We start from the raw sequence: 20,069 nt of genomic DNA on the forward strand, positions 1-20,069 counted from the left end.
TCTTGATAGGATCGGAACTACTTACTAGGTGTAAGGCTGTTTTCAAATAGACTTTATCACCAGCTGCTTGAGGATAAGTCTAAGCCCCATCTACCACACATCAAACACTACACATAAAAGCCTAATTGTGACACAACTTTCTCCTACCAAATGTAATAACAATTCTTATTAATTAAACACCTATTATGCACCAGGCAATGTGCTAATACTTTACATATATTATATCAACCCTCAACTCTGCAAGAAATGTCGTATTTATTATTAGCTTTATTTTACAAGCAAGAAAACTGACACAGAACAAAGGTTAAATAACTTCACTGAGATCATGCCATTTGTAGACTATTTGATGCAAATTTATCAAACTCAAAGTCCAGTGACTTTGTCAAAGACAGAGATGGACAAAATTCAGAGCCAGAAAGACAAAAAGTTGCTAAGTAGCAAGAAACAACCAAGCTCAGATGGGCTGAATTAACTCTTGAAAAATGAGCGCAGAGGTTGGGCATGATAGTTCACACCAGTAATCCCAGCATTTTGGGAGGCCAAGGCAGAAGGATTGCTTGAGCCCAGGAGTTAGAAACCAACCTGGGCAACATAGTGGAACTCTGTCTCTACAAAATTTTAAAACATTAATCCAGCATGTGTGTACATACCTGCAGTCCCAGCTACTCATGAGGCTGAGGCAGGAAGATTCCTTGAGCCCAGGAGATTTAGCTGTGTTTGCACCACTACACTCCAGCCTGGGTAACAGAGTTCATTCTCATGTTAGGACCCTCACTCAAGCCCCATGAAGTTCCCACACTACTCATAATCTGAGGAACAGCACTTGAAAAGTGCATCATTTAAACTGAGATGTGCTTTAGGTGCAAAACACACATCACATTTCAAAGACTTGGTGCCAAAGAAAGAAGGCAAAATATCTCCCTAATAATTTTATGTAGTTTATATGTCATAATAATGTATTTGGATATATTGAGTTGAAATATAAGAATGCGGTGCCTGTAGTCCCAGCTACCCGGGAGGCTGAGGCAGGAGAATGGCGTGAACCCAGGAGGCAGAGCTTGCAGTGAGCTGAGATCCGGCCACAGCACTCCAGCCTGGGTGACAGAGCGAGACTCCGTCTCAAAAAATAAAAAAATTAAAAAAAAAATAAAAAAGAATGTTTTACCTATTTATTTTTATATTTTAATAATGTTATTAATTTTTTAAATTATACATATGTGGCTCACACTGTATTTCTATTGGCCAGAACAAATACAAGTGGCTTTCCTGTAATTTAAGTATCTTTCTCCTGCGTAACGGAAATCTGCAGGAGCTTGGAGCCTTGGGCAACTGCTTTCTGGACAGATCATTCAGGCCACTGGAAGCCACACAGAGAACAGTGTGGATATGTGAAAGGGGAGGACAAGCAGGCTTTCCTGCATATATTCCCCCAGTTTTAGTCCCTCAGACCATGGGAACCACATGTTCATTCACTATTGATTATTATTATGTTCATACCATATGCTTCACACAACTGCTGCTACATGAGCACAGTAGGCAAAATCTGGAACAGAAGCTATGTTTGAATATACATGCAAAGAAAAGTCAAAATATTTAACATGTTACCTGAATACAATATTGTTTATATTTACTAAAGAAGATAGGAGCTTGTGGCTCTACCAAAACCCAGACAAGCAATATTAGCTCATCATGGATTTAAAAGTATTAGAAATAGTTTAAATAAAAAAGAATTAAAGGCAGGGGAGTAAAATCTGTTACTTCTCAAGATCAGTCCCATCTATTATCAGATCCCTGACTTCTGTGCTATAATTTCATTAAAATAATTTTTTAAAACTGAGAGAAAACTGAATTCAGGAAGTTGAATAGAAACCAATAACAATAATTTTACCTTACACTTGTTAACTGAACAAAATATCAAGGAAAAAAAAGCTTTTCCAAAAAGGTGTGTGCACCATTTCGATGTCTATTAAGAGAAGAATGATTCATTACCTCTCACGCAGACTTAGTATGAAATATTATACATTATATTTTTTAAAAGACTTATCTCTAGATGAGCAACATGTTTTATTGCCTGGGATGGTTTCCACTGATCTCATTTCATAGCCCATAGAGAAGCTTAACTTGTTTGCTACACAAGACCTGGCCATGCCAGAAAGAGCAGAGAAGAGCTTCTAATTATTACATAGATGACAGTGTGAAACAACTGTTATAACAACTTGGATCAGGTCTCTAAGCTCATTACTGGGCACATGCCCATGAGGACTATTTGAGAGTCTTTTCAGCTGAGCCAACCAAGTTGTAGAGAGCTACAAAGTCCTTGCTGCATCATTTTTCTAGAAGAAACAAAGCAAAAAGCAGCCACATTTTGGAGACTGTTTAGTTTCTAAATCAAATGAGGTCTAATGTCAAAAATTGTTTCTGGAACTTCCTGCAAAAGAGGAGTTCATCTCTCCCTTCTGTTTGCTCTTTAACTAACAACATTTAACTATTTCTATCACATATTTAGACATGTACATGTCTGCGTTCCCTATCAAACTATAAACTTTATGATGGCGAGGTTCATCACAAAGTTTAGCTTCATATTTCACCCAACACCTGGCATATAGTGGGCATTCAGTAAGCATTATAGCATTGAATATAATTTTGTAGCATTGGATTTAATCTTTCTTGACTCTTCTGAAGAGCAGTAGCCAGGAAGAGGCATCCTCAAAAGCACATCAGACTGAACAACTGGCAGAATTTACTTATAATCCAGTATCCAAAAGTTAATCTCTCCTGGGTTCAGCATCATCTGCAAAACAAGAGGGCTAAGCTAGGCTACTTCCTCCAAGGTCCATTTTCCTCTCAATCCTTTGTGGTTCTACTAATTTACTTTGAAAGTCTAAAAGTATTTCCATTTGATTATCTAAAAATGATCAGATTCTGCTAATAATGACCTGAAATATAAATTTTACTTTCCATGTTTCCATTACTCCCTGCAAAGCCCGGATCTGATTTTTCCATCTCTAGGATTTCAGCATCAAGCTCTGTCAACCCAATTCGATATTTCCTCTAATAAATCACAAACTGACTTTGTATTTTACTAAGAAGCACTTAAGCTGCTCTGTATGAAAGTTTATGTGAGGGGATTAATGTGTCAGAGAAATCATGAGGCAGGAGAGAGGAAGACAGGGAGGGAGAAAGAAAAGGAAGGACAAATAGAGAGAATGATGGGGAGAAAATGTGTAATCTACTGGCGATCAAGAGCCATATCTTTTTCCCTATTGAATTTTCCCGTCCTTTTGAACTGATTGTTCACCCCCTTCTGCATATAGGATGGTGCTTGACACATAATACATGTTTATTAAATAATTGATGAATATGTGGTGGAATGAATTAGTAAAACTATAGTAGAATTTTTGGAAAACTGTTACCAAAATATATTTGCAGAAATTCATGAGAGCAGTAAGAATCTGTGCACATTCTGGCTTTTCCTTAGAAAAGGCTAGATACCTAGTCAACAAACAAACATAAAAGAAAGAAATAACTACACAGCCAGGGAAGTAAGGTAAAACGTCAGTGCCAACTTCGCCCAGGGATCCCAAAGGGGCTGTCCTGGGAGAAGTAGACCAGGCATGTCAAACTTCCCAGCCTGAATCTCAACAGAGACTACCCAGACCTTTGAATTAACCTTCAGCAGTTCACTACAGAATCAAAATTAATTTTGGCTGACTTCTAATGTCAACTGACAACCACCTCTATGATGAAAAACAGTTGGAGATTACAGTTTCAGGATTTTCTAAGATCACTGGTTCCTTTGTGATTTATCTTTAGTTGTTGGTATCTGCAATATATTTATCTGTAATAACTAGATATTGGAAAACAGTAAAATGAGTAGATTCAAGTTACTTATGTCAAGAAAAAAAGAAAAGAAGTAAAAAGCGGCTTCTACTAAGGAAAGAGGAACTTCAGGAAATAACATGGGAAAGGACCTCTTTTGCATAGAAAGAAGAGAAAGCCAAATTCTGCTCCTGGAAAAAAAGAAACTTGAGTGAGGAATAGTCTGGGACTTAAAAGCAACCCGAGTGCTACTGGAAGTGAATCTTCTGACAAAGAACCTCAGTATGTAGAAAGAGCTCAATAACTGTAGTGTGCAATACTCTCTATTTCTCTATTAAGAAGAGCATGAATACCTGAAGTAACTCAGGATGTGCTGGGGAAATAACTATGATACGAACCATCACCATATAAACTAAAAAGAGAGAATGGTTCTGATAATTTCACCTCCCTTCCCTCTCATCTAAAAAGTTTGGCAAATTAGGAGAAATTATAGTAATAATACCACTAAATTAGAAAATTAGAAAAATTAAGTTGTTCCAATTATTTTAAAAACTTGCTATTCAAAATATAAATGTATATCTTGATTAAAACCTTAATTTTGGAAAATAACAAAGAATTAACTAATATTAAAACTGAAATTAAAGCATTCACAATTTTTCTCCCCATCAATCTTAACCAAAGTCTTTCTAGTAGCCAGCCTCCATGATGATTCCCAGCCATTCTTACTACTGATGTTCATGTCCTTGAGTATTCCCCTACCACACTGAATAGGGGTGGTCTGTGTAATCATAGAATTTTACAGAAATGATGGAGTGTGACTTCGAGAGAGAGACCCCATCTAAGGTGCAGGTGAATAAAGAAGAGCTGAGAATGGGGCAAATATACTGCAGAAGAACCATCTAACATCATAGACCTCACCCTAAGTACAAAGTAACACAGAAAGAATTTGGAGCTAGTAGTGCACTGAAGGCAAGGATGGTGCAGCCAAACCTAAACCCAGCTCACTCCTGACAGATATGGCCAAGCAGAGGAAGTGTGCCATTGCTAGGCATAAATACCCTCAATCTCTACTATTCCATACACATTGTGCAGCATTCAGCCAGAAGCAATCAGCAAGATAATGGACTTAAATCCGTCTATGTTAAAGAGTACATTAATTGTAAGTCGTGGAAACACACCAATAAAAGAGAAAAGTGATCCCATTATACGCTATTTACAAGTAATCCATTTTTAAGGATATAGACATAGATTGAAAGTAAAAAGATGGCAAAGGATATATTATGTAAACATTAATTAAAAGAAAGCTGGAATGCCTATGTTAATATCAGAAAAAGTAGACTTTAGAAGAAGAAATATGGATAAAGATGACATTGCAAAAAAATACATCATGACAAAGGGGATGATTCATCAAGAAAGCATCCAGTAATCTGGATGAGATTGGAGACTATTATTCTAAGTTAAGTAACTAAGGAATGGAAAACAAAACATTGTATGTTCTCACTAATATGTGGGAACTAAACTATGAGGATGCAAAGGCATAAGAATTGTACACTGGACTTTGGGGACTTGTGGGGAAGAGTGAGGGGGGCAAGGGATAAAAGACTACAAATAGGGTGTAGTGTATACTGCTCGGGTGATGGATGCACCAAAATCTCACAAGTCACCACAAAGAACCTACTTATGTAACTAAACACAACCTGCACCCCAATAACTTATGGATAAATAAATAATTGAGATCTTAATCTGAGGGGGGGTGCACCCAAGATGGCCGAATAGGAACAGCTCCAGCCTCCAGCTCCCAGCGTGACAACACAGAAGATGGGTGATTTCTGCATTTTCAACTGAGGTGCAGACCGACACCTCACAACTCACACAGTGGGGTACACCCCTAAGACGAACCTTCCAGAGCAACAATCAGACAGCAACAATCAGTGTTCAGCAATATTCTATCTTCTGCAGCCTCCGCCGCTGATACCCAGGCAAACAGGGTCTGGAGTGGACCTCAAGCAAACTCCAACAGACCTACAGCTGAGGATTCTGACTGTTAGAAGGAAAACTTACAAACAGAAAGGACACCCACATCAAAACCCCATCAGAATGGCACCATCGTCAAAGACCAAAGGCAGATAAAACCACAAAGATGGGAAAAAAGCAGGGCAGAAAAGCTGGAAATTCAAAAAATCAGAGTGTATCTCCCCCTCCAAAGGAACGCAGCTCATCGCCAGCAACAGAACAAAGCTGGACGGAAAATGACTTTGACAAGTTGAGAGAAGAAGGCTTCAGTCAATCAAACTTCTCAGAGCTAAAGGAGGAACTACGTAACCAGTGCAAAGAAACTAAAAACCTTGAAAAAAGAAAGGATGAATGGATAACTAGAATAATCAATGCAGAGAAGACCTTAAAAGAACTGATAGAGATGAAAACCATAACACAAGAACTACGTGACAAATGTACAACCTTCAGTAACCAACTCGATCATCTGGAAGAAACAGTATCAGCGACTGAAGATCAAATGAATGAAATGAAGTGAGAAGAGAAGTGTACAGAAAAAAAGAGTAAAAAGAAATGAACATAGCATCCAAGCAATATGGGATTATGTGAAAAGACCAAATCTATGTCTGAATTGTGTGCCTGAAAGTGATGGGGAAAATGGAACCAAGTTGGAAAACTCTGCAGGATATCATCCAGGAGAACTTCCTCAACCTAGAAAGGCAGGCCAACATTCAAATTCAGGAAATACAGAGAACACCACAAAGATACTCCTTGAGAAGAGCAACTCCAAGACACATAATTGTCAGATTCACCAAAGTGGAAATGAAGGAAAAAATGTTAAGGGCAGCCAGAGAGAAAGGTCAGGTTACACACAAAGGAAAGCCCATCAGACTAACAGCAGATCTCTCAGCAGAAACTCTGCAAGCCAGAAGAGAGCAGGGGCCAATATTCAACATTCTTAAAGAAAAGAATTTTCAACCCAGAATTTCATATCCAGCCAAACTAAGTTTCATCAGTGAAGGAGAAATAAAATCCTTTACAGATAAGCAAATGCTTAGAGATTTTGTCACCACCAGACCTGCCCTACAAGAGATCCTGAAGGAAGCACTAAACATGGAAAGGAACAACAGGTACCAGCCATTGCAAAAACCTGTCAAAATGTAAAGTCTATCGATGCTTGGAAGAAACTGCATCAACTAGCAAGCAAAATAACCAGCTAATATCATAATGACAGGATCAAGTTCACACATAACAATATTAACGTTAAATGTAAATGGACTAAAGGGTTCAATTAAAAGACACAGACTGGCAAATTGGATAAAGAGTTTTATCCAATCAGTTTGCTGTATTCAGGAGACCCATCTCACATGCAGAGACACGCATAGGCTCAAAATAAAGGGATGGAGGAAGATCTACCAAGCAAGTGGAAAACAAAAAAAAGCAGGGGTTGCAATCCTAGTCTCTGATAAAACAGACTTTAAACCATCAAAGATCAAAAGAGACAAAGAAGGCCATTACATGACAGTAAAGGGATGAATTCATCAGGAAGAGCTAAATATCCTAAATATATATGCACCCAATACAGGAGCACCCAGATTCATAAAGCAAGTCCTTAGAGACTTACAAAGAGACTTAGACTCCCATACAGTAATAATGAGAGACTTTAACACCCCACTCTCAACTTCAGACAGATCAACGAGACAGAAAGTTAACAAGGATATCCAGGAATTGAACTCAACTCTGCACCAAGTGGACCTAATAGACATCTACAGAACTCTCCACTTCAACAGAATATACATTCTTCTCAGCACCACATTGCACTTATTCCAAAATTGACCACATAGTTGGAAGTAAAGCACTCCTCAGCAAATGTAAAAGAACAGAATTTATAACAAACTGTTTCTCAGACCACAGGGCAATCAAACTAGAGCTCAGGACTAAGAAACTCAATCAAAACTGCTCTACCACATGGAAACTGAACAACCTGCTCCTGAATGACTGCTGGGTACATAACGAAATGAAGGCAGAAATAAAGATGTTCTTTGAAACCAATGAGAACAAAGATACAACATACCAGAGTCTCTGGGACACACTTAAAGCAGTGTGTAGAGGGAAATTTATAGCACTAAATGCCCGCAAGAGAAAGCAGAAAAGATCTAAAATTGACACCCTAGCATCACAATTAAAAGAACTAGAGAAGCAAGAACAAACACATTCAAAAGCTAGCAGAAGGCAAGAAATAACTAAGATCGGAGCAGAACTGAAGGAGATAGAGACACAAAAAGCCCTCCAAAAAGTCAATGAGTCCAGGACCTGGTTTTTTGAAAAGATCAACAAAATTGATAGACTGCTAGCAAGACTAATAAAGAAGAAAAGAGAGAAGAATCAAATAGCCGCAATAAAAAATGATAAAGGAGATATCACCACCGACCCCACAGAAATACAACTACCATCAGAGAATACTATAAACACTTCTATGCAAATAAACTAGAAAATCTAGAAGAAATGGATAATTTCCTGGACACTTACACTCTCCCAAGACTAAACCAGGAAGAAGTTGTATCCCTGAATAGACCAATAGCAGGCTCTGAAATTGAGGCAATAATTAATAGCCTACCAAGCAAAAAAAGTCTAGGACCAGATGGATTCACAGCCGAATTCTACCGGAGGTAAAAGGAGGAGTTGGTACCATTCCTTCTGAAACTATTCCAATCAATAGAAAAAGAGGGAATCCTCCCTAACTCATTTTATGAGGCCAACATCATCCTGATACCAAAGCCTGGCAGAGATACAACAAAAAAAGAGAATTTTAGATCAATATCCCTGATGAACATCGATGCAAAAATCCTCAATAAAATACTGGCAAACCAAATCCAGCAGCACAGCAAAAAGCTTATCCACCACGATCAAGTGGGCTTCATCCCTGGGATGCAAGGCTGATTCAACATACGCAAATCAATAAACGTAATCCAGCATATAAACAGAACCAAAGACAAAAACCACATGATTATCTCAATAGATGCAGAAAAGGCCTTTGACAAATTTCAACAGCCCTTCATACTAAAAACTCTCAATAAATTCGGTATTGATGGAACGTATCTCAAAATAATAAGAGCTATTTATGACAAACCCACAGCCAATATCATACTGAATGGGCAAAAACTGGAAGCATTCCCTTTGAAAACTGGCACAAGACAAGGATTCCCTCTCTCACCACTCTTCTTCAACATAGTGTTGGAAGTTCTGGCTAGGGCAATCAGGCAAGAGAAAGAAATCAAGGGTATTCAGTTAGGAAAAGAAAAAGTCAAATTGTCCCTGTTTGCAGACAACATGATTGTATATTTAGAAAACCCCATTGTCTCAGCCCAAAATTTCCTTAAGCTGATAAGCAACTTCAGCAAAGTCTCAGGATACAAAATCAATGTGCAAAAATCACAAGCATTCTTATACACCAGTCACAGACAGAGAGCCAAATCATGAATAAACTCCCATTCACAATAGCATCAAAGAGAATAAAATACCTAGGAATCCAATTTACAAGGGATGTAAAAGACCTCTTCAAGAAGAACTACAAACCACTGCTCAGTGAAATAAAAGAGGACACAAACAAATGGAAGAACATACCATACTCATGGATAGGAAGAATCAATATTGTGAAAATGGCCATACTGCCCAAGGTTATTTATAGATTCAATGCCATCCCCATTAAGCTACCAATGACTTTCTTCACAGAACTGGAAAAAACTGCTTTAAAGTTCACATGGAACCAAAAAAGAGCCCGCATTGCTAAGACAATCCTAAGCCAAAAGAACAAAGCTGGAGGCATCACGCTACCTGACTTCGACCTATACTACAAGGCTACAGTAACCAAAACAGCATGGTACTGGTACCAAAACAGAGATATAGACCAATGGAACCGAACAGAGTCCTCAGAAATAATACCAGACATCTACAGCCATCTGATCTTTGACAAACCTGAGAAAAACAAGAAATGGGGAAAGGATTCCCTATTTAATAAATGGTGCTGGGAAAATTGGCTAGCCATAAGTAGAAAGCTGAAACTGGATCCTTTCCTTACTCCTTATACGAAGATTAATTCAAGATGGATTAGAGACTTAAATGTTAGACCTAAAACCATAAAAACCCTAGAAGAAAACCTAGGTAATGCCATTCAGCACATAGGCATGGGCAAGGACTTCATGTCCAAAACACAAAAAGCAACAGCAACAAAAGCCAAAATCGAGAAATGTGATCTAATTAAACTAAAGAGCTTCTGCACAGCAAAAGAAACTACCATCAGAGTGAACAGGCAACCTACAGAATGGGAGAAAAGTTTTGCAATCTACTCATCTGACAAAGGGCTAATATCCAGAACCTATAAAGAATTCAATCAAATTTACAAGAAAAAAAAATCCCATGAAAAAGTGGGCAAAAGATATGAAGAGACATTTCTCAAAAGAAGACATTCATGCAGCCAACAGTCACATGAAAAAATGCTCATCATCACTCACCATCAGAGAAATGCAAATCAAAACCACAATGAGATACCATCTCACACCAGTTAGAATGGCAATCATTAAAAAATCAGGAAACAACAGGTGTTGGAGAGGATGTGGAGAAATAGGAACACTTTTACACTGTTGGTGGGACTGTAAACTAGTTCAACCATTGTGGAAAACAGTGTGGCAATTCCTCGAGGATCTAGAATTAGAAATACCATTTGACCCAGCCATCCCATGACTGGGGATATACCCAAAGGATTATAAGTCATGCTCCTAGAAAGACACATGCACATGTATATTTATTGCAGCACTATTCACAATAGCAAAGACTTGGAATCAACCCAAATGTCCATCAGTGACAGACTGGATTAAGAAAATGTGGCACATATATACCATGGAATACTATGCAGCCGTTAAAAAAAGATGAGTTTATGTCCTTTGTAGGGCTATGGATGCAGCTGGAAACCATCATTCTCAGCAAACTATCGCAAGAACAGAAAAGCAAATATCGCATGTTCTCACTCATAGGTGGGAATTGAACAATGAGATCACTTGGACACAGGAAAGGGATCATCACACACTAGGTCCTATTGTGGGGAGTGGGGAAAAGGTAGGGATAGCATTAGGAGATATACCTAATGTAAATGATGAGTTAATGGGTGCAGCACACCAACATGGCACATGTATACATATGTAACAAACCTGCACGTTGTGCACATGTACCCTAGAACTTAAAGTATAATAAAAATAAATAAATAAATAAAGTAATTGAATAAATAAAAGACAAAGAGTGGCACACTGGATTCAAGACCTGTCAATATGCGGTGTTCACAAAACCCATCTCACGTACAAAGACACATAGGCTCAGAATAAATGGATGAAGGAAAATTTACCAAGCAAATAAAGGCTGGGCGCGGTGGCTCAACCCTGTAATCCCAGCACTTTGGGAGGCCGAGACGGGCGGATCACGAGGTCAGGAGATCGAGACCATCCTGGCTAACATGGTGAAACCCCGTCTCTACTAAAAACTACAAAAAACTAGGCGGACAAGGTGGCGGGCGCCTGTAGTCCCAGCTACTCGGGAGGCTGAGGCAGGAGAATGGCGTGAATCCGGGAGGCTGAGCTTGCAGTGAGCTGAGATCTGGCCACAGCACTCCAGCCTGGGTGACAGAGCAAGACTCCGTCTCAAAAAAAAAAAAAAAAAAAAAAAAAAAAAAAAAAAAAAAAAAAAAAAACACACACACACACACAGAAAAAAGCAGGGGCTCAGTCCTAGTTTCTGATAAAATAGACTTTAATTCAACAAAGATCAAAGAAGACACAGAAGCGCACTACATAATGGCAAAGGGTTCAATTCAACAAGAAGAGCTAACTATCCTAAATATACATGCACCCAATACAAGAGCACACAAATTCATAAAACAAGTTCTTAGACACCTGCAAAGAGACTCAGATTGCCAACAATAATAGTACAAGACTTTAACAGCCCACTGGCAATATTAGACTATTGAGACAAAATTAACAAAGATATTCAGGACCTGAATGCAGCTCTGGATCTAGTGGACCTGATAGATATCTATAGAACTCTCTGCTCAAAAACAATAGAATATACATTCTTCTCATCATCACATGGCACTTACTCTAAAATTGATCACATAATCAGAAGTAAAACACTCCTCAGCAAATGCAAAAGAACTGAAATCACTAAAAAACAAGCCTCTCAGACCACAGCACAACCAAATTAGAACTCAGTATTAAGAAATTCACTCAAAACCACACAGTTACACAGAAATTTGAACAGCCTGCTCCTGAATGACTCCTGAGTAAATAATGAAATTAAGGCAGAAATCAAGAAGTTCTTTGAAACTGATGAGAACAAAGAGATAACACACCAGAACTTCCAGGACGTAGCTAAAGCAATGTTAAGAGGGAAATTTATAGCACTAAATGCCCATATCAAAAAGCTAGAAAGATCTCAAATCAATAACCTAACATCACAACTAAAAGAACTAGAGAATCAAGAGAAAAAAAAAAAAAAAAAAACCCAAATCTAGCAGAAGACAAGAAATAACCAAAATCTGAGCAGAATTGAAGAAGACAGAGATGTGAAATGCCATTAAAAAAATCAATGAATCCAGGAGCTAGTCTTTCGAAAAAAAAAAAATAGACTGATAGCTAGACTAATAAAGAAGAAAGAGAAGAATCAAATAAACACAATTAGAAATGATAAAGGGGTATCACCAATGACCCCACAGAAATACAAACAGCCATCAGAGAATACTATAAACACCTGTATGCACATGAACAAGATAATCTAGAATAAGTAGATGAATTTCTGGATGCATACACTCTCCCAAGACAAAACAGGAAGAAATGGAATCCCTGAATAGACCAATAACAAGTTCTGAAATTGAGGCAGTACAAATAGCCTATCAACCAAAAGAAAGCCAAGAAGCAGACATATTTACAGCTGAATTCTACCAGAGGTACAAAGAAGAGCTAATACCGTTTCTACTGAAACTATTTCAAACAATTGAAATGGCCATAATCATCCCGATACCCAGACCTGGCAGAGATACAACAACAACAACAGCAAAAAAATCTCCAGGCCAGTATCCCTGATTAACATTGACGAAAAAATTCTCAATGAAATACTGGCAAACTGAATTCAGTAGCACATCAAAAAGCTTATCCACCATGATCAAGCTGGCTTCATCACCAGGATTTAAGGTTGGTTCAACATGCACAAATCAGTAAATGTGATTTCATCACATAAACAGAACTAAAGACAAAAACCACATGATTATCTCAATAGACACAGGAAAGGTCTTTGATACAATTTAACATCCCTTTATATTAAAAACTCTCAATAAACTAGGTATTGAGGGAACATAACTCAAAATAATAAGAATCATGTATGACAAATCCACACCCAGTATCATACTGAATGCACAAAAGCTGGAAGCATTCCCCTTGAAAACTGGCACAAGACAAGGATGCCCTCTCTCACCAGTCCTATTCAACATACTGTTGGAACTTCAAGCCAGGGAAATCAGGCAAGATAAAGAAATAAAGCATATTCAAATAGGAAGTCAAACTCTTCTTGTTTGCAAATGTCATGATTCTGTATCTAGAAAACTCCATCATCTCAGCCCAACAGCTTCTTAAGCTAATACGCAACTTCAGCAAAGTCTCCAGATACAAAACCAATGTGCAAACATCACTAGAATTTGCATACACCAACATATTTACAGGGAGAAATTCATCTGTGATGTGTACGGCAATAGTTAATTGATCTCACTGTTATATGTGACTGTGTAAATATACCAAAATTCATTTACATATTCTACTATAAATTGGCTTGTTTTTGATTCCACTTAAGAGATGATGTGAACAGAGCTGCTATGGAACATTCTTCTATACGTCCTTTGGTATCTATACAAATTTAGTATCGTTAGATGTATACCTAAGAGTGGAATTCCTGGGTGATTATGTATGCATATGCCAAGTGGTTTTCTAACATGGCTGCGAATGTACACTTCCACCACTAATGTACAAGAGTTACATTTGCTCTGTATTATAAGTAGGATTCATGCATGCATATACCCACTGTAGTTGACAATATTTATTCTCCTACAAGCCTCCTTCTTATTTCTAAAGACTTTTCTTTTCTTAGGCATAAGTTAGGGACCATGTCCTCAAATGCCCCAATATGAGGGGACAGAGTAGCATGGGGAATAAATATCAAGCTTCCAAATGGTTCCTTTGAATAGCCTCTCATTGTGCTTGAAGTGAAGAAAACACACCCCCAATTCTTCCCATTAGAGAGAGGAAACTCACAGTAAGTACAACAATAGATTTCTCTCTTTAAATATGTTGGCAAAATATATATAACACAAAATTTGCTATTTTAACCATTTTAAGTGTAAAATTCAGTGGCATTAATCACATTCACAATGCTATGCAACCATCGCTACTATCCGTTTCTGGAACTTTTTCTTCATCCAAAACAGAAATTGTGTACATGTTAAATAATAATTTTCATTACCCCCTGCCCCTACACCTGCTAACCACCATTCTACTTTCTGTCTCCAGGAATCAATATCTTTCTCTCGTCTTCCTCACTAAATCCTCTGCCTACATTTAAGAAGCCTACTTTTTTATGGCCTTTCTACAGGTGAAATGCCAAAGAGTCATGGAATACATTCTAGAATAATCTTCTGAGTGTTTCCATCTTGGTTTGACACTTAACTTTGGGATTCCATTCTCTGTATATGTTGATGGTTCAATCAAAACTTTTAAACTTTTAAATGTTATGAAATTGCTTTACATGAACATGCAACATTGGTGAATTACTTTTTCCCTTTAATCATCTTTGACCTCTGACTGCATTTTTTTTACTGTTCTTCTAAAGAGTCAGAAATTTTTCACTGAAGAGTTGTCATTAGTTTTTCTTGCCATATGCAGCTGCTGTATGAACTTTCTGTTTTCGCTTTGATAATTTAGGTAGCAAAGTGTTTCCCAATTTGAAAAATGTGGGTTTAATATATCTACCGTGCATCAATTGGACTGGGCTGAATTTAGCCGATGGCGTAGGAGTGCCTCAATAACTCAGCATTGCTATAAATGTATCATCCTGCTAAAGAATGTTCTTACGTATTTGCAAAGCTCTTTGGCCACTACAATAAATTGAAGATAATGAGAACTGGTAGTAAAGTATTAGAAATTTTCTCTTTGTGGTGACACAGGTAGAAATTGCTCATCATTGTGACCTATTATTTATAATGAGTTTTCTTGAAATCTCCTTATAATCAAAACAAATTATTTAACTCTCACAGGATGCTCCAAACTGGATAAAGAATACATATTCCCTTCGATAGAGTTTATCATCTGCCTAATATGAAGAAACATATATAGATTCATAAGTAATCTTCCAAAATTGTGCTGTCATTTCTTGGCCAGAACTTTACATTTTTCCAAAGCCAGGCTTAAACATGAAAGGGCCTCAAGAGACCTTTAATCTATGATTATTTCCAAGAAGCTGCTCAAACTGGGTGTAGAGAACTTTCCACCAACTATATAATAGACAGTACCAGTTCTCAAAGAGCTTAAATAATCCCGCAGACCAGCAATTATCTCACAAAAGTACAAGTAGTTGTCACCTGCAGTAGAGAATTTGGTGCAGCAGACAGAGCTTCCCTGTATAAAAGTTTTCTTATTTAGGCTCTACATCAGAGGTCAGCAAATGTTAAAGGCCAGATGGTAAAATATTTTAGATGTTGTGGACCTTATAGGCTCTGTCACAATTGTTGACCTTTGCCAGTAAAGTGCTAAAATGGTCATAGACAATATGAAAACAAAGTGTCATGGATCCTTGGGATGTCACTTTGCCAGCCAGAAACCTCTGTGGCCAGTGGCACTTTTGCCCAAGTTTTGCTTGGGCCTGCTAGGCTTGTTCCGCCCACTTGACCTGGCAGGCTGTGCTCGGCTCGCGCTACTGACCCAGATCCCATGCTTGCCAAGGACGAGCCAGGCACAGAGTGGTGAGGGGTGCATGAGTGAACGACTGCAAGGTCTGGCCACTGTGCACAACCAGGCACACTAGCTGTGGTGGGGTGGGCAGCTCCAGGTGCTGGCATAGGCACCAGTTTCCTGTGAGGCTATGGCTGGGCCAGGCATACTGCCAGCAGCTTCCACTGCAGGCACTGGGGAATGCAGTGGTGCCTGGAAGCTTGGAGATGCCAGGAACTGCAGAGTCCCAAAAAGGGTGTCACAGCCCTGGCGTGGGGAGCTCCTAGGTCTGGGCTCCGTGAAAGGCTGCAGCTCTTCATTCCTCTTCTCTCTTTTCTCCTTCTTGTCAGCCACAACGTGGTGAGTTGGGGGTGGGGGGTTCAGCCCTATCTGTGTTACAGCTCTTTTAGGCCCACCATTCAGCAAGTCCCAAGTTCTTGTCTTGTGTCCAGGAAGAATGAGGTAGGCGGACAACTGGAGGACAAGCAAGGTGAAGAGAGGTTTTTATTGAGCGACAGTGCAGCCCTCAGGAAACCTGGAGTGGGTAGCTCCTTTCCACAGGGAGGTCATTTCATTGTCTCTGCAGCCCTCAGCAAAGAGGAGATCCAAATTGTGTAGCTCCTATCTGCACTCAGTTCATCCCATCATCTGTCAAAATCTGGCTGAGTCCGGGTTTTTTATGGGATTCAGAGGGGAGAAAGTTCACGATGATTGGTCCATGGGTGACCATGGGTGGGCCTGGATAAAGCACCCTAAGTTCTCACTCTGGTCTGCGGAACAGGCACCCTGGCCCCTAGTCATCAGGCTGTCCCTGGCTTGAAGGTGGGGCTTCACTGGGGACCCACCTCTTTCCACCAAAAAGTCTGTCTGCCTCTTGCCACCATCAACCTGCCATCCACGGTGCTGAGGTTGTTCAAGTGTAGGGTCACCTTCAGGCCTGCACCAAGTCACTCTCAGCCCCCGACTTGGCCTGTCTTCCATTCTTGTTAGTGCCCAAAGTCTGGAGGGGGCCAAGGCTGTAGGGGGCTGGTATGTCAGCACCACCCTGAGTGCATGCCAGGTCATGACAGTGCCCGGCTCAGTCTCAACTTTGCTCCAAAATCAGAGCAGATTTGGCAGCAGAGAGAGGCCAGGCAACAGGAGCAGGCACTTCCAAGCCTGCAGGGCCAGGGGGGCTTCCTAGGTTACTGAGAGTGCAGGGATGCCTAAATCCACAGTTGACACTAGGCAGCTGCAGCTGCATCCAGGATGGTGGGGCTCCCGCCTCACCAACTTGGAAGGGGGCGGGACTTCTGTCTGTTTCCAGCTCCTGCTGGCTCCATAGAGTGCACAGCCTTAGCCAAGTCTCCCCCACTGCAGCTGGCATCTTTGTAGTGGCCACTCCAGATGGGCTGCCGCTGCCGTCAATCCCCCCTTGAAGAGGTACAACTAACTGCTGTTAGGATAGGGACAATAACTGCTCTTAACTGCTTCATGCTGAGAGGGGCCATTGTTTCGGTGAATATGGGAGTCAGATCTCTCTCAGAGGCCTATCTAAGGGTTCTTAGTAAAAAACGGAGTCATTGTCTGAGCATCTAATTGAATAACGCTTGGAGTTTGATGGCCTCTTGAGAATAAACAAATTTTAGAAGGAGGCTAAGTATACATCTACCAAATATGAGTATTATACAAAAAGGAGCTGAAAGGAAAAAAACAGACTACTCTGATAACAAAGTTGTGGCTAGAGCAGATTCACCCTGGTGGAAAAAATTTAATCTTGTATGGGGGAAGTTAAACTTTAATAGAGAAATAGTTGTTTAGGGGTGTAGATAATCCCTTGGAACTTCAGGATTAAGGAGTCCTTGACAAAGATGCCTTATAATGAGGAACCAGAATAAAGATGAGAAGAGAAGAGTAAGGAAGAAGTCTTCTCAACTACAACTAAGGGGTTAGAAACAATACTGGGTTAAAAGTTTTCCTGAGATATCCCCCACAGTTGTGCTAAGAGAGAAGGCAGGGGGCTGAATTGGAGAGGAGAAATGAAAGGCTCACTCCAGTGTCCAGGAGGAGGTCCACCTTCCTCTCTTCAACTTCTAAACCACTGGAGCTGGGGAGGGGAGACTCAGGACCCATTAATCCTGCTGGATCATTAGGGCTGGGCCAGGTGTCCTGTGTCTCCACAGACAGTCCGCCTCCAGTGATCCTCACTGCAAATTGGACAGGGTCAAGGTGGTTGCCTCCTGCTGTCCAGACAGTCCTCCTTAAACTGCAGTTATCAAGCATATCCAGGGACTCTGGGGTTTGTGAGCATGTAACGTGGCTATTAGAGCCTCTGCCTTTTTCTTGTGTCCCATTTTCCTGCCTTGGGCCTCCTTCTGATCTCTATTGCAAAATACCAAGGGGCCCACTTTCAGGAGGTTCTCTAAAGCACTCTCTGGTCAAATGGCCTATCTCTGCAGCTTCCTCCTGATATCAGGCGCTGCGTGAGTAATAAATTTATCCTTTAGAATTAGTTTTCTTTCGACTGAATCAGGAGATGGAGAGGTGTGCTTTACCAAGGCCTCTCTTAGCCTTTCCAGGAAGGCAGTGGGATTCTCCTCTAATGCATGGTCTATCATGGATAGCTTGGAGTAATTGACTGGCTTAGTCCTAGTTCTCCATAAGCCCTCCAGTACACACACCTGAAAGTGCTTCCTCTTCCATTCTCCGATTTCTTCATTGGGGTCCCATTTAGGGTTCTCCAATGGTACTGCTATTCTTCCAATTGGATAAAGCTCATCCCCTTCTGTGACATTAAATGACATCTGGAGTTCGTCTCCAAAATTCTCTGCCACTTGTATAGCAGCCTGCTTTACAGTGGTAGTGAGGATCTGATTCAAAAGTAACATAACATTCTTCCAGGAGAGTTCAAATACTTGGATTAAATTCTGGAAAGCATCTATATACTTATCAGGGTCATCTGAAAACTTGCCAAGATCCCCCTTAATTTGTTTTAAGTCCTGTAGAGAAAAGGGGACTCGACCTTAATGGGGCCATATTCACCAGGCATCTGTTGTAGGGGTAGGAATGAGACTGGGACCTGCCTAAAATGAGGATTTCTAGGATGGGGCAAGCTTGAGAGACAACCTGCATAAGGAGGAGTGGAGGGAGTTGATTCCCCCACAGGAGATACTTCTGGGGTTTGCTTCCCAAGTTCCCTGGGATTGCACCTTGCAACCTCTCCTGAGATGGCTGCTAGGAGGACTGAATCAATCTGACAATCTTGGCAATTGACACTCCTGCAAGGGAAAGACAGCCTGCACATATGGGACTGGGACCATTTGCTCTCATGTTCACCAAAAAGGTCCAGCTGCAGGATGGTACTGAAATTAATGCTTCCTTCCTGAGGCCATGCTTCTCCTTCCTGCAGAACATAATTCAGCCACACCTTTGGACAGAAGTATATGAGACATTTTTTCTCCAGAGACTGACAGTCAAAGGAGCCACAGTGATTCAGGATACACTCTAGAAGAGTGTAGGCTGAAGATGATTTGTTACCCATATAGAGGGGAGGACAGAGGAAAATGCTTCCCTCTCTCCAGAGCCTGAAGGTCAAAGCTGTCCCAGTGGTTCAGGATTCACTCAAAAGGAGTCCAGGCTGAAGACGACTGGTTGCCCATTTGGAAGAGAAGACAGAGGAGGAAAAAGGTGCTTTTTCTCTCTCCAGAGTCTGGGGGTCAAAGGGGTCCCAGTGATTCAGGATGCATTACAGAGGAGTGCTGGCTGAAGGTGGTTGGTTACCCATATGGAAGAAGGGAAAAGTCATTCCTTTGTCCATTTTTCTTTCCAGCAAATACTGGAGGTACATGATGAAGAGAAAAACAGGCATCCCCTTCTTTCTCCTAACCTTATATCCCTGAGTCCTGGTGACTTTTGCAGGTGCTGACCATGGGTGCAAGTGCAACCTTCACCCATGAAGCGGAAAGGCATAGTCAGCAGGAATGTTAGCACTCACCTACTCGATGCCTAAGCCTCCAACTGTCAGTAACCTTTGAGTTTCCTAGAACTTATCTATGCCATGGATGTGAGCATAACTTCCATCCATGAAGCGGGAGGGCCTAATCAGAAGGAATTAGTCACGCTCACCTGTGCTGTGTCCCTAGACTTCCCCTGTCTTTTGCCTCTGGATCTCTCAGACCTAGTTTTCCTTTCCAGGGCTTCAAACCAAAGCTTGGGGGAAAAAAAGGTGCCTTGGGAGAGTGTAGGGACCCATTAAATTGGGCCCAG

Source organism: Piliocolobus tephrosceles, chromosome 18 (assembly GCF_002776525.5).
Source record: "Piliocolobus tephrosceles isolate RC106 chromosome 18, ASM277652v3, whole genome shotgun sequence".
NCBI classification, from domain to species: domain Eukaryota; kingdom Metazoa; phylum Chordata; class Mammalia; order Primates; family Cercopithecidae; genus Piliocolobus; species Piliocolobus tephrosceles.